This window comes from Peromyscus maniculatus, chromosome 1, assembly GCF_049852395.1.
Source record: "Peromyscus maniculatus bairdii isolate BWxNUB_F1_BW_parent chromosome 1, HU_Pman_BW_mat_3.1, whole genome shotgun sequence".
Classification (NCBI taxonomy): domain Eukaryota; kingdom Metazoa; phylum Chordata; class Mammalia; order Rodentia; family Cricetidae; genus Peromyscus; species Peromyscus maniculatus.
The window spans coordinates 82,466,506-82,481,828 of NC_134852.1; the positions used below are offsets into that span (position 1 = coordinate 82,466,506).

Here is a 15,323-nt window from a genome sequence, read left to right on the forward strand (position 1 = left end):
GCCACTTCCTCAATCCCCGAAATTTTTTCTTTACTTTGCATTCTGTTTCCACTGTGGTAGGAAGTTACAAGAGACAAACACTTGAGGATTTGGTAAAGAAATTAAATCATCTTCTTAGATGCATTTTAGAGAACTCATTAGAAAAAAATGATAAAATAATAACGACATAATAACTTATGAGGGAAAATTGTTTTGGTGTTTTGTTTGTAAAGACTAAACATAATTGCATATGTGTAGCCAGACTTGGCAAACAAAATGGGAAAAGACATATAAGCTTCACTGTTTTGCTTAGTTCTTCTGGTGTTGTGATTTGAACGACTCAGGATCTTATGCACTAGGGAAAATGTATGGTCATTGACTTACTACCCTAAACCTGGAAGGTCAGCTTTATTCAATTTACCAAAAATGTTCTAATCATAAAAATTGACCAAACTGTGTGTGCACATGATACACACACACACACACACACACACACACACACACACACACACACACACACACACACACCACTTCTAAATGTTAACATTTTATTTTAATTTCAACTGAAGATATAAGGTCATGGAATTCATATATCCAGGCCCTACATTGTTTTTGATTATTTTCCAGAGAACACAGTGGTAGTTTCCAACATGTGAACACATGTAGATATATGCACCTGTGGGCCTGTTCAAAGCTCTTTTTTCTACTCATAGCTTTTACTTATTTGTTTTATGTATGTTTGTGTATATGTACATGTACATGCAAGTGTGCATACACACACACATGTGCATGCATGTGGAGGCTGAGATTTCAGATTTTACGCCAGTGTCTTCCTTAGCCTCTTCCTTTCTTTTTGGTTTTTGAGACAGTGTTTCTCTGTGTAACTCTGGCTGTCCTGGAACTCACTCTGTAGACCAGGCAGGCCTCAAACTCAGAGATCCCCCTGCCTCTGCCTCCTGAGTGCTGGGATTAAAGGCGTGTGCCACCACCATCTGGTAACACTCTTTGCCTTATGTTGAGATAGGGTCTGTTTGAGTCTGGAGCTCACCACGTGGGCAAGGCTGGCGAGACAGTGAGCTCTGGGGAGTCTGTCCTTTTGCTTTGTAGTGCTCATGTTACAGATACTCCATAAGCTTTAACAAAAGAGCCAAGGCCCAACCTCAGAGTCTCATGCTTGCCCAATCAGCCCTTCTCCAACCCAGCCTTCTCCTCAGCTGCATATTCATGAGTTTTACTTTGTTTGAAGCCATTCATCTGACTCACTAGAGTGCAAGTGAAATAGGACTTCCCTCTTTCAAAGCATCATATCTATCATATCTTACTGTACCCAAAGGCCAGTTCTCCATAGTTCTTTCTGCTTCATCTAAACAACTCAGAAAATTATCTCACATTAAACCCATCCTTGAGCTGTGCATACTTGATGTGTTGACTCTTGACCTCTTCATCCGGCAATTTGGCCTATTTAATTTGGAGATGGAGCAGAACAGCAAATGGTCACGCACCGAGATGTTTGATGGTGTTGAAGCTGAGTTCTTTCTTCCTCTTCCCAGTCTCCATGTGGCAAGATATTCAGACCCATAAGCACAGGCAGTGGCACCTCAAGCACACCTGTGTGCTATAGAAACCACTGTGTGTGCGAAAGGGGTTCTCAATCTGTGGTTCGCAACCATTTTGGGGATTAAATGACCCTTTCATAAGGGTCTCCTAAGACCATCTTGTGTATCAGATATTTACATTACAATTCATAACAGCAGAAAAATTAGAGTTTTCCAGTAGCAACAAAATAATTTTATGGTTGGGGGGTCACCACAACATGAGGAACTGTATTAAAGGGTCACAGCATGAGGAAAGTTGAAAGCCAGTGGTGTAAAGGAAAATCGGCCCTTTCTTATTATATACTCCCGGGAAGCGTTGAGAAAGTGGGTGGACTTGGGGAACATTTCCATCATGAAACACTCACATAGCAAAGTTTTCGGCTCTCGCTTATTAATAAAATAAAACAAATATTGGAATTGACTAAACTTAGCACTGTCCTCTGCTTCCTGGAAGAAAGCGGACTGGGACGAGCTGGAGTTGAACATTTTATATTAACCATTAAACAATTGATCTCACTGGTGCTTCTCACACAGAGACACATAACTGTGCCATGCACACACAAGCCATTTACCTTGTTTTGTTGCATTCGTTGGGCTAAGCCTCTGGGTAGCAGCAAGGTTAAATTATTTATTGCTACATATCCTTAAAACACAATAGCAGCAAATGAAATTCTGCTCTGGAAATCAATGTATTTTGTATTATTACTTCATGTGGCTGGCTTCACCTTCTATAATGTCCTCACAATTTAAGCTTTGCATCAAGGTCCATGACCTCACAATGGACCCCTTTCTGCTCTGTTAGAGGAATGAAATGGGGGTCTGGAGAAAGTGGGGTCCTTTTCAAGAAACTGCATCTGGTTTTTACAAGTTCAAATTGAGAGAATGTGTTTTACTTTGGTTACAAAAGTAATCATATATGGAGACTGAGTTTTCCCCTCCCAAACTGGCCCTTATTTAAACTGCTTTAAGAGGAAACAGTCACTTCTACCCTAAAGGATTTTGCTAGTATCCAAGACATTCCTCAAGATTTGATGCACCTTTGCCTCTCTTATTCAGCATCACCAATATTTGCAGAACTTAATATTCCCATTTCTTCCAACCTTGATCTCACCTTTCTCTTTTCTAATGGACCTGAACATCTTAACATCCATTTTGGTTATTTGCAGGCTAGTTAGTAGTGAGTGCTCTACAGTTATCTAGAAAGCTCTACTTCCCTAGGAAAACTATTGATAAATTACAAATCAATTTAATTTAATCTGCCACTATATAATACCTGTATACAAATTTATGTGCATGTATACATTTATACTTAGACATATGCGCATATGTGTTTGATAGAAAATCCAAACACAAACTGGAATGACAAGTAGTGAAACTTCATCCACCCACATTGGCATGTCACGCAGTGTTTTCCTTATGCAGGTCTTGTTTAGGCGTACTGTGGAAGTTTCATTAGGTGCAGCTTCTCTGTTATGCCTAGAAGACCCTATCTCCCAGCAGCTTCTATCTAATCAAATATGATCAGCGAGGCGGCAGGATTTTCCTTCTATCATTTGATTGCAAAAGTAACAGCCTCCCTTTTCCTTTCAGTGTCTTTGCATCGCCTTCTGGGCTTGTATGTTTGAACGATGTTTTCACCCTTACTGCCAAGACACAGGTGAGAAGGAGCAGCAGCCCCCACGCACAATGCTAAGAGGACGGTGATCATGCTAGCACACTGAAAGAGACTACAGGGGCCTGTTTCACCCGAGGATTCTTCGGGTGATGGGCTGGGCCCAGCTGATGTTTTGATGGCAGCCTGGTGAGTCACCCTGGCTTTAAGAAATAGCAGTCACTTGAAGTTGGTCAGTTTGGGATCAACAAGTAGGAATGGCCCTCCCCCTGGGAAGAGTTACAGACAATGGATGGGTGCTGAGAGAAGGAGAATCAGTTTTCTTTCCTGAGGAGCCCCTTGGTCAGTTATCCAATCCCAAGGGGTTAGCCCTAAACAGATGTGCAAACAGTCAGCACCAAGGGACACAGCAGTGTGTGTGTGTGTGTGTGTGTGTGTGTGTGTGTGTGTGTGTGTGACAATAATAACTAAAGAACAAGTCACAAATCTGAAAGGGAATGAAGGTTATGGAAAGAGTTAGAGGGGAAGAGGGAGGAATGGAAATGAACTCTATAAACACATAAATAAACAAACAAACAAATAAATAAACAAGAATTAAGTGAAAGGGGAAGAAGCCATCAGCAGCCCAGTGGACCTTGGAGCAGAAGAACAAACTATAGGAAAAGTAGCATTTTGGAGGTGAGAGTTGACAAGCTGGCACAAATGCATGGGTTTAAAAACAAAGACTGAACAAAGGTGATGCTTCATCTCCTTCAAATTGCACGAGTACGTGTTATTTTTAAGTCGATCCTGTGATATTTTAAACCATTTTTATTGGAAAGTGGTACGCGTATCTGCACTTGTGACTGCATGTTTGTGTGTATGTGGTTTTCTTAACCATAGCATTACAGCTAAGAATTGGACCAAGGGTCTGACCACTTACCACTTTTTCCTCTCCCACTATAAACATCCATGTCTCTCAGCTCATGCTGCAGCCATGGGAGGGTGGGCACAGGTCATATATGAGTCTTCTTGCTTGGCCATGGACCTCCTGCCCTTCTCTTCTACTGTAGCACAAGCTAGAAGGAGCCAGGGGTTCCTGGGTATTGTTCGAAGGAGAGGACTGCCTGATCTGCATCAAATTGTGACTCAAGTTAGTAATTAATCTTCATTATGTTAATCTCCTGACACCTATTCTAATTCACAGTGAGCACCCAAGCATCTGTAGTAACTGTCCTTTTTCAATACTCAACAAAGCAAGGCACTTACGTTTCTGTAAAAGACATGTTGATATCCACTATTGATTGAGAACTTGGCCATGGTAGGCTCTCTCCCAAGTTCTTGCATTCACTAAACCACAGAATACTCACCAAACGTAACATCAAGAACATGGTTTCATCTTAAACATAGGGAGAAAACTTAAGGCATGAACAATGCCTAAGTTTGGACCCTGTACTGCCAATAAACTGGTTGAACTTCAGTGAAATCACAAGAAAATTACTGATGCTGCTTTGCACCAGACAATGGAAGAGATGATTCTGAAGGACAGAGTGAAAAGCCCAGTGAATGAGAGAGCAAAGAAAAGTGAATAATGGGCAGTGACGGAGGAAGAGGGTCTCTGCTGGGAGCAATGAGGTGGAGGGCCTCTTCCTCACTTTTCTTAAGGACTGTTGCTGAGTTTCTGTCTGTGTCACCAATGACATCTGTGTGGGTGTGCATGTGTGGAAGTGGATTTGTGTGCAAGCCTTCAGGAGAGCACTGAAACATCAAAAGAGAAACGTAAAGGTCAGGTCCAAACTACAACCACAACTAAGCTAGCTGATTAGTCCACAAGCAGCTAGCTTTTATGCTGCAAAGGTGGATTTCCGGATCCCAAACACAGATCCTTTGTGCTTAGACCTGTCTTCTAAACCAGTGAGCACATTCTCCCATTCACTCCAGAAAACCTAACAAACAAATAAGAGAACAAAAATCTTTTCTGATGAGAAGGACCGTTTCAACACAGGAGCACACGTGAAATAAAAGTGAAGGAGGCTGGGAGTGGTGGTACACACTCTTTGTCCCAGCACTTAGGAGGCAGAGGCATGTGGATCTCTGTGAGTTCGAGGCCAGCCCGGCCTACAGAGTGAGTTCCAAGACAAAATAGGGACACAGAATAACCTGTCAGGAAAAACAAAGCAAAAATCAAACAAAAAAATGAAGGCAGGAGACATGGTTTAATTTTGCAACCAGAAATTACAATGTTAAAATATCAGTAAAAGTTAAAAGACAACTAAATGAGAACTTAGAATACATATGAGTGTATATATAAATGTGTGTGTATGTATGCATACTCATACACACATATATGTGTTTGTGTGTGTGTGTCTACGTATATGTGGATATGTGTGTATTTGTGTATGTTGTATAAATGTGTGTGTATGTGTGTGTGTTTGTGTGCATGTGTGTGGTGTTAAAATGGAGATACCATATGGCCACTCTGACCAAATGGGGCTTGGGGAGAAAAGAGTTTTGCCTTATACCATATTATAGCTCTTCATCAAGGAATGGACATAGGAATTCAGGGAAGGACCAGAAGCAGAAGCCAGAGGAACACTGCTTACTGGCTTGATTCCCATGCCTTGCTCAGTTTGCTTTCTTATACAGCTCAGTGCCACCCGTATAGGTGTGGCACCATCCATAATGGACCAGCTCTCCTACATCAATCATTAACTAAGAAAAGTCCACATGGCTAGTGCTAATCTTATGTATGCAATTCCTCAGTTGAGGGTCCCTTTTCCTAGGTGACTCTAGTTTATATCAAGTTGGCAAAAAATAGCCAACCCACCAAGAAAAGTCTTCTATGTCATTTGGTCATTGGTGCTGAGAGAGAAGAGGCAACTGAATAAATTCTTGAAGGGTTTGAATTCCTAATATAGGGATATAATGCTAATAAACAAAGCTGAGAAATAGTAATCCTTTACTCCGCTAGAAACAAATCTTTCTAAAACTCTGACCATGGAAATAACTTTGACACAGTCAAGTGTGTGATCATGAACAGCAAGGCCCAAAGAAAGAAGGAATGAGATTATGTTTGTCTGGTTGAATTGGAGGTAGTTTGAGAAATGTGAAGGACCCTTCTCATTGGGGATAGAGCTATTGCCTTCTATATAAAAGTGTGGATTAATGCAATGGAAGGGTAAGATTGCCAAATCCCTCATAAAATATAGACCATATGCTAGCAGATATCTTTGGACTAAGAACAAAATACATAAGTTGTGTTTTTTTTATTCTGTTTTTATAAGGTATTATGACTTTGAAAAGCTGAATTAACACAATGAGGTAGATGAACTTTAAGCCCCTCCTTGACTGATTAAAGTTGGCCGTGAAAGAAGTCTCTGGGGCTTTCTGGTGTATAAAACATGTATCTTGACCAATATCTTAATAAGGAGAAGGTGATGTCACACTGCATTCAGAACTTTAAAATTTTATGACTCAACACAATGAGCATTCATTTCTTCTTCATGCAAACTCCTTTGTGCAAATCTCTGAGGTGATGGTCAGTGGTACTCCAAGCAGTAACTCCTTGACCCCAGAAGCAACCTATTTGTGTAAAACATTTTTCTCCCTAGTTCCCATGATGAAGAAATAGAGAGTTAATAGTTCACACCATGCCAGAGGAGCACCACTGTTTAGCCTGCCATCCAGCCCTTGAAACTCGTGTTTATCAGGATGGAACAATTCACATGACCATAGTAAATTCCCAGAGGATTGTGAATTAGTTATCTGTGTGTACCTGCCCTGAAAAGATAATCAAATATTTGTATAAGCAACACAAGTTTCCATGATTATTTGATGTTTAAAACATAAAATAAGCCTTTCCACTTGTTTTAAAGATCCTTTGGTCAAAATAAAGTTTATTGTTATCTCTGTAACTGTTTATATCCTGTCCCCAAATCTCCCTCTTTCTGCAAGAAAACCATTCAAATGTATCTTGGAAAGCAAAGCCTCTATCAGAATATGGTATTACATGACATTGTAACCTTTCTCCCTTCCAGAAAAACCACCCTTTATGAATAAAACATGGGTGACCTTTAAAAACTTAGCACTTCTACCAGGTGACTGCATATTAACAAGCTTTTTGAAGGAATAGGACAGGCACTGTATGTTTCAGTTAAGGATAGATAATAGAACTACTCAAATAATTTATTATTTTATTCAATACAAGGAATAAACACTTTTACAGAGTCTGGCTGTACTTCCTGGGTAGAACTGTACATGACTTCTATTCACCGTGCAGGTACCAAGTTGAAGATTCCATGTATATGATGGCTGTTTTTATCTTCTTAAATTTTTTTTATTTGGTTTTGACTGTTTTGGAAAAACAAAATCCAAGATTTGTGTAAGAAGAAAGCACAGAAGGGATATGTAGGGTGGAACTGAACATCTTCCCTCTGAAGAAATCCCCAAGCTCTTCAGTATTAGACCAGCAAAGTCATTCCTGCCTGGGAGGGGGATTCTGGGAGGTTAGTGTGAAGGAGCTTGCTTGGGAATTGTGTTGGTGTTATGAGGAATATTTAATCAAGTCACATGCATATACACATGAAGAAGTCTTTTCCTTGGCAGGAAATGAGCAAAATGTCAAGATGCGAATGAGTAAGGTGAGTAAGGTTGACTGTTTAAGTGGAACACTTTAGCTGGAGAGCTTAGAATTATTACTCTCAAACCACACCATCCTTCTGGAGTTCTGGGCTCTGAGACTGTATTCCAAGGAGTACTAAAATGGAGCTAGGAGCCATTGAGGGGAGCTGAGCATTCATGTGTTTATAAAGAGGAAACTTGGTGTCAGTGTTTTATGAGATGGCTTTACCACTAAAAACAATGTTGGACAACCATTTGGTTATAATATAACAGCTCTTTCAGGCTAACCAAGATACTCTGGTACCAGGTAACAAAGGAGCCATAGCATCCGTAGAAATGCACATGGCTTTCTCCTCAGTTTTGTTTTCTTCTTCCTCAAATGTCTGCTTTGTTAGGAGTACTGGCATACTGGAAGACAGGGCCTGGAGTCTTTCAATGGCCCTAGGAGGTGCTTCAGGGTTGGGTGAGTTCATGTGACTTTAGACTACCCAGCGAGCAAAGACATAGCTTTAGAAATGTAGTGACACCATCATACTGACTTGAGTTTAGCTGTTTTCTTCTGCCACATGCAAAATGTTACGCGAGATGTTTCTTCCTTGGAATTCCTCCTACTCTTGTGTGGTGATAGATTGTATACCCCAATAAAGCAAATCTGAGGATCAGAGGAAAAAGCCAGCCACTATATTAAGCATAGAGGTCAGGTGATGGTAGCATATGCCTTTAATCCCAGCATTCGGGAGGCAGAGATTCATCAGGTTCTCTGAGTTCAAGGCCACACTGGGAGCAGAGCCAGGCATGGTGGCACAGGCCTTTAATCCCAGTGCTAGCTAACAATAGAGGTCTGGAGGTCTGTACAGTCAGACGGGAAGTTATAGAGCTGGGCAGAAAGAGGAAAGAGATGTAGCTGGGTGGAGACAGGAAGTAAAAAGGCAGGGCACAGAAAGGGAGGCAGGGCACAGAAAGGGATACAAGCGTTGAGTATACAGGAAGTAGCACTTTTTGGCTGAGGATTTCCTAGTGGTAAGAATGTGGCTGGCTTCTTTCTGCTTCTCTGATCTCTCAGTTTTCACCACAATATCTGGCTCCAGTTTTTTTTTTAATTATTATTAATAAGATCATTTAGCAATTCATTTTACACACTTGGGAATTTTTCTCTCTTTTCCCCCAGCCAAACCAAGCATAACCACAAGGGAAAAGGATAGAGAAATATTTCTGATTTTCAGCAGGTAAGGAGATCACAAGAGGTATTTCTAAAGCAATGCCATCCTTCATTGGAGGAATTATGGGTGTTTTATTTGTAGAACCCTTGTATATGTATAAAGGAAAGTACTTATATGTATCTTAAGGGTACATGCAGTCTTAAGTATGCTCAGTTAGAGTAAAAATACCCCCAGAAAACTCACTGGGCTATGCAGCCTTCTCTCTCTCTCTCTCTCTCTCTCTCTCTCTCTCTCTCTCTCTCTGTCTCTGTCTCTGTCTATCTGTCTGTCTGTCTCTCTCTCTCTCTTTCACACACACACACACACACACACACACACACACACACACACACACGACACACGTATGTAGAAAAGGAGCTAGCTGGGAAGAGAAACAGGGCTCACATGAACGGGAAGGGTACAAAGAGTAATGGGAGTGTGTGTGGATCTGAACAAACTATATTATATACAAGTATGAAACTGTGATAATGAAACCTATTACTATATAATTAGCATATGCTAATAAAACCTTTATAAAAGAGTACATTCCTGACAATGATCATATTAAGGTCATAGTTCAAGAAAGATGGTGAGCATATATTTAGGCATGCTTAGCTCAAGGTCTTGGAACACATGTTCGAAGGTTAAACTAGTGGACTGAAACAATCTGGGGTATGCCATGTCCTAGAAATGACAGACAGGAACTCGCCTGGGTGTTCTCAGCTTTTGTCAAAGCTTAAGAAGGAAAATAAAGAATACTTTGAAGGTGTCTGAAGATCGTTTAGCCCTGTGCCTGCTGCCTCACTTGGTGGCTGACAAATTGGATTGGGTGAAAAGCTTTCTCAAGAACACTACCTCTGTGACACTGCAGCTGTCCATCTCACCACTCTTTCTACTTTGTAGCCTTAGGTGCACCTGCTCAGGTCCCCAGCAAGCTTAGGACAATCATTGCAACTCCACCCTTAGAGAAGGAACGTACCAATAGTATTTGTACCTGTCGGAGACCAAAGTGTTCACTGTTATGCCTAGGAACCCACTACTCTCCTTTCCAAGAGCAACTTAGCCAGTGTCAGAGACACAATAGACAACCTCGGCTGTGCTGCTTTTTGCTTTTGTTAAGTTTCTCAAATCTCTGGCAAAGAGACCCAGATCAAATGAATTATTTCACCTTTTAGGACACTTCTTTGTTCCAGGAGGACTTTTAAACTGGCTGATCTTCCCTATCAGAAGGGATAAATAAGGTGGTTCTTTAATAGTAAAAACATTCACAGGGAGGGGTTAGTCAAAGAGACAAAGCTGCTTTACCAACTGAGAGACTAAGCCATAGGTTGCAAGCCATCACTGTCTTTGGCAATGCTACATGCTTTATAATTTTCTTTGGGTATTGCCTACATTTTTACATGCATGTTCATGTGGGCATCATTAGCCCAGTACAGAAGTATTGTTTATAGTAAAGGAACGAGGGTGTGACCATCACCCAACCTAACTGGAAGAGGTGTCAATAGACTCTAACAGTACTGTCAGGTAGCTTTCCATTTGAAGACGTTCTGTGGATTGTTTCTTGTAGCAAGTGAGCAAGAAGTGGCAAAGCTAAGCCCCAGAGGGCTGGGTTGGGGGAGAGGACCATTCTGAGATGAGGAGATTGTTTACAGATAAGTGAAAGATGCTATTCAAAGGAGATGCACTCTGGAGAGCAGAGCACCTTGGTAGGAGCTTGAGGGCTCTTAGAGTTATTATGGAGAAAGGTGCAGGCTTGACCTGTGGGACAAGTGTATGTACTATTGTCTATGGAACATGACAGTTTTATAACTTGACTAATGACAATCAAATTCCCAACAGTCCTGTGATAGCTGCTCAGTATGTAAGAATCCCAAGCAGAAGTGACCAAGTGCATGAGATTAAGATTATATAGACTATTAAAAATTAGCTAGTACACATTCAGAATTATTATTATTTTATTATTATTATTATTGGTATTATTAACAGATAGATCATAGATTTTTTTAAGCACATGCAAAATTACAAAAGACCAATTGATGACCTCTCTGATAAATCTCCATCAACCTGAAGAGGGCCCTTTGCACACTGGTAAAGGGGATATCTGAGTCTCTTTTGAGAGCTGCAGCTCCTTAAGTGGCAAATATCATTTTCACAGTTTCAGTTCTCATACCCACATTTGGGTACATCTGGCTTTCTTCTAATTACCTTTTTTCCCTCCCTAGTTCTCGTGCTTAAGTCTGTATTGAAATATCTTTAATAAAACCTCTATAAATCTCTATTCTCAGCTTCATAAAAATCTAAAATTAAAGAAAAATAAATAAAAATCTTCAGGATGTAAATTTTCTTTTTATAAAAGATTAAGCATATTCCTTTTTCTCTTTTTACTTGAAAATAGATTTTTCGTATAATAGATTCTAATCCACTTACCCCTCCTTCAACTCCTCCTAGATCCCTCCACATCACCTCTAAACTGAATCCTCACCATTTCTTTATCTCTCTTCTTAGGAAACAGTCATCTCAATAAGTATCAAAATTTACTAAGGTAAAATAAAAACAAAATCAAGCAGGAACAGCACAAATCAAACAGAAGAAAAAGAGCCAAAGAAAAAAGCCCACGAAACACACAAAGACACACAGAGAGACACATATTCACACACACAGGAATCCCATAAAAACATAAAACAGAAACCATAGTATATACATACACAAAAGACCGGTAAGGAAAAAAAAAAAAAAAAGCCCCAACAAAGCATTATAATACCAAGAACCTCCAAAAATGCCATCAGGTTCCTTGTCTGTTGACTGTCTACTGCTGAACTTAAGGCATGTCTATAAGTGTGGTTTGTATGCACAGTGGGACTCCCTTTGAGAAAACTAATTTTCCTGTTTGCAAATGATTATCAGTTGTCAATAGTTTCTGGTTTAGGGATGGCGGCTTCTGTCCCCTTCCCCTCTCCTCACTGGGACCCCATCTGGTACAGCTCTGTGCATGCCACTTTGGAATCCTCCATTCTCTCTGGCTCTTACAATCCTTCTGCCTCTCTTCTGCAGGGTTCTCTGATCCTTGAGGGGAGGGATTTGATAAACTCATTCCATTTAGAACTGGATGTTCTAAGGTTCTTATTGTACATGAAAACTAGTATTTCCTGAGAATTAAAGACATTTACATATAATTTAATCCTTTTGGAAAATCCTTAAAGTGTTAACTGTCTCTCATGGTTTTAATTAGAAGAGTTGATTATATTTCCTTGGCTGTCAATATGGAGAATTTGATCATAAGGAAATATCTGCTGTCATGTAAAACTGAAGGCCTGACTGAAATGGTCCCACCTCATGTACCAGTGCTACAATCCAAGCATGTAAGTAGCTTGTCTCTTCAATCCCTGTGAGTAAATTGGGACGTTTCCTTTAATCTACAACCATGACAAAAACAAAAATCAAGATTGTGCTCTGCTTTGCTGGGCAGGCATGTGGAGAAATGCCTCTGGATGGCTTGAAGCAGCTTCGTCATTCTAATGTACACAGCTCCTCTCCAGAGAGCTTCAGACAGAGAGGTAACAAGTATTGAGAAGACAAAATCACTTGCATTTGTCATTTAGGCTCCTAAGATTGTCTAAAGGATTCCTGAAATAGTAAAAAAAAAAAAATAGAAAAAAAAAAAAACCATCTTCACATAGGATAGGAAGGAGCTGGGGACTTTTTGTATTTTTTGTATGGCCCCTTCCCTAGTATGTGGAGCGCACACAGCAGTGGATTTTTGTAGCCAAGGGTGATGGAAGGGGACTCTGCATGGGGGGGCCCACCTGAGATGTTCTCTCCCATGTGTTGTTAAGGTGTTTCTGAGCATCTGTGTGGCTGCCGGATGAACTGGATGGGAACACAAAGTCATCCATTTCAGTTGAGAGCACTCATTTATCACCTTGCCATCTTTTATTGCAAGGGAGAGATTCTCAATCTCCTCTCTCTCTCTCTCTCTCTCTCTCTCTCTCTCTCTCTCTCTCTCTCTCTCTCTCTCTCTCTCTCTCACACACACACACACACACACACACACACACACACACACACACACACACACCCTACTTCTCATATGCCTTGAAAAAGTTATATTCAATCCACATGTTTTCATTCTTTTCTTAAAAAAAAAAAGACAAGGAAACAAACCAATACCACACTGTCAGTAAAGCATCATCGTTTTTTATCTTTACTTAGCCTGTGTTTGTAATCATGAGTCTATCTCTTCATCTCACGGGAGAATGTTTTTCATGATCTTCTTTGACTGTAAAATCAGTTCCAGCGTGATTACATCACTACAACAGAGCTGGCTTCTGGGTGAGCAGTCAGCAAGCAAAGAGTTTAGCCTCTTGGGCATTTAGAAACTTACAATCTGAGGTGACACTGATAAAACAGCTCAGATCTTGATTCCTAAGGTCAACATGGCCACAAGTCAGACGTTTAAAATAGAAACTTGTTCCCTTCAAGTCCTTTGAAGGAGGCACTTGGATGTCAACCTCATGGCTCTCAGCTTCACAGGGAGAGCACTGTCCCCGAGGTCTGTGGCTGCATGTCCTGGGGGTGGGGTCCACTTGACAAGTCTGAGGCAGAAGGCCTTATCGAACGCCAAGGAGGGTACCGGGCAGAACAGGGAGGTATCTGCTGCTGAGACAGAAACAGCCTCCAGAGCAGCAGTGTACAAGTCTTCAAAGTCCTCAAGACTCCAAGTGTGCTAGCTTTTCCCACCGTTTGGAGTTCCGATTTTGGAGGAGATTGGAAAAGCATCCCACACATTTTATTTTCCCCCTTTTAAGCCACATTTTGATTCATTCAGTATTACTACCATAGCCATGTAATTTTTTTCTTTAAATCATAGTGTGAGAGCTCTCATTAATTAATGAATCTCTTCTCGTGTATGTGTGTGTGTGTGTGTGTGTGTGTGTGTGTGTGTGTGTGTGTGTATGTGTGTATGTGTATGTTCTAGAAGCCTGGCATTTTTATGCGCTATTTGTATTTGTATTACAATATGATCCCCCCCAACACACACACACACACACACACACACACACACACACACACACACACACACACCTCCTTTGACCACTGGTCCAAAAGTTCATCTGTCCATCCCAGATATGTTATCTCTTAAAATTCAAGATCTCAGTGTTATTTTTTTCATAAAATCTAAAATCCCACCACAAACATTTCTCCCTTTTTAACTCCTAATATATTTTTTCAGTAAGCCCTGATGCTCTCTCTCTAACTCCCAATATTTCTCCCTAGACCCCAATTTCCTAACCAAAGCACATTACTGATCTGATGTTTTCAACAGCCTGGTACCACATCAATAAACTAAAGATTATTGTGCTTTGTCAGGTTTTATTTTGTAGCATTATGGGAAATTCTCCGCTGTCTTGGATGAGTGCATCAACTCTGATTGCTTGACAATTAACAGAGATAGTAATAGAAAAGGCAATGTAATTTACCTTCGTACAAGGGATCTCAGTTAACAAAAATTAAACTATTGAACTCTCCTCTCCAAGGAAAGGGATGTCGCCTCATTATGTTAAAAAGAAAAACAGATTCCAGTGGCAAGTGGGCCCTCAGTCTATCTGGGTGAATTTATTGTCCAGATTATGTGTTTTTCTGACATGCATACAAAATTATGGCTTTTAAACTGGACCAAACTCTCTCTTCATTAAATGAGTACTCCCCCCCTTCGGTACTATAACTCAAAGTGAACATTCCAGATAAATAATGTAGAGGGGGAGTTTCTGTGTGTGCCTGTGGTGTGGCCGTTGAGGATAGCCCTTATCTGAGGGGCTAGAAAGTGACTCCTATCTCTTCCTGTTTCAGGGTCCTCTGTCTTTCGGATGGCAGTACTAAAGAACAAAATATACAGTGTAATTAAATACAGAGCCATCATGCTAAGAGTGAAGAACTCCCACAGAGGAGAGTGCTGGGTTTTAGGGACTCCCACGGAGACCATATGAAGCTTGCATTCAAAGTGGCAGCTGCAGTTCAGAGCTGCCTTCTGCCCTTTGTGGGGAGTTCTGCTTAGGTTCCAAGGAATAAGGGATTTGAGCCTAAGTGTCCTGATAACTTCTGCAAGTTGTAAGACAAGTTACAGCAACATCCTTTCTTCTCTGGGAATTTCAACCTCCCATGTCTGTTGGGTTGTCTTTATTTATTTTTAAGAACTCTGACAAGAAAAGTGGGAGGAGTAAACCAACTCCACAGAGCTGTTCTTTGGCCTATACAAGCATGTTGTGGCATGCATCCCCCCGACACACACACATAAACACACACACACACTCAAAGATGCCCAGGTCAGCCTAGATCTTTCTG

At 40.7% G+C, this 15,323-nt stretch overlaps 1 long non-coding RNA gene across 2 annotated transcripts in view; it reads right to left on the bottom strand.

Moving 5' to 3' along the window:
• Positions 1-2,246, bottom strand: part of LOC143272061 (uncharacterized) — a 53,433-nt gene extending 51,187 nt beyond the window's left edge. For both annotated transcript variants that reach the window (XR_013049457.1, XR_013049455.1), the window contains exon 1: positions 2,147-2,246. This is a non-coding gene — a long non-coding RNA (uncharacterized LOC143272061). The remainder of the gene's footprint in view (positions 1-2,146) is intronic.
• Between the last annotated feature and the right edge of the window lie 13,077 nt (positions 2,247-15,323).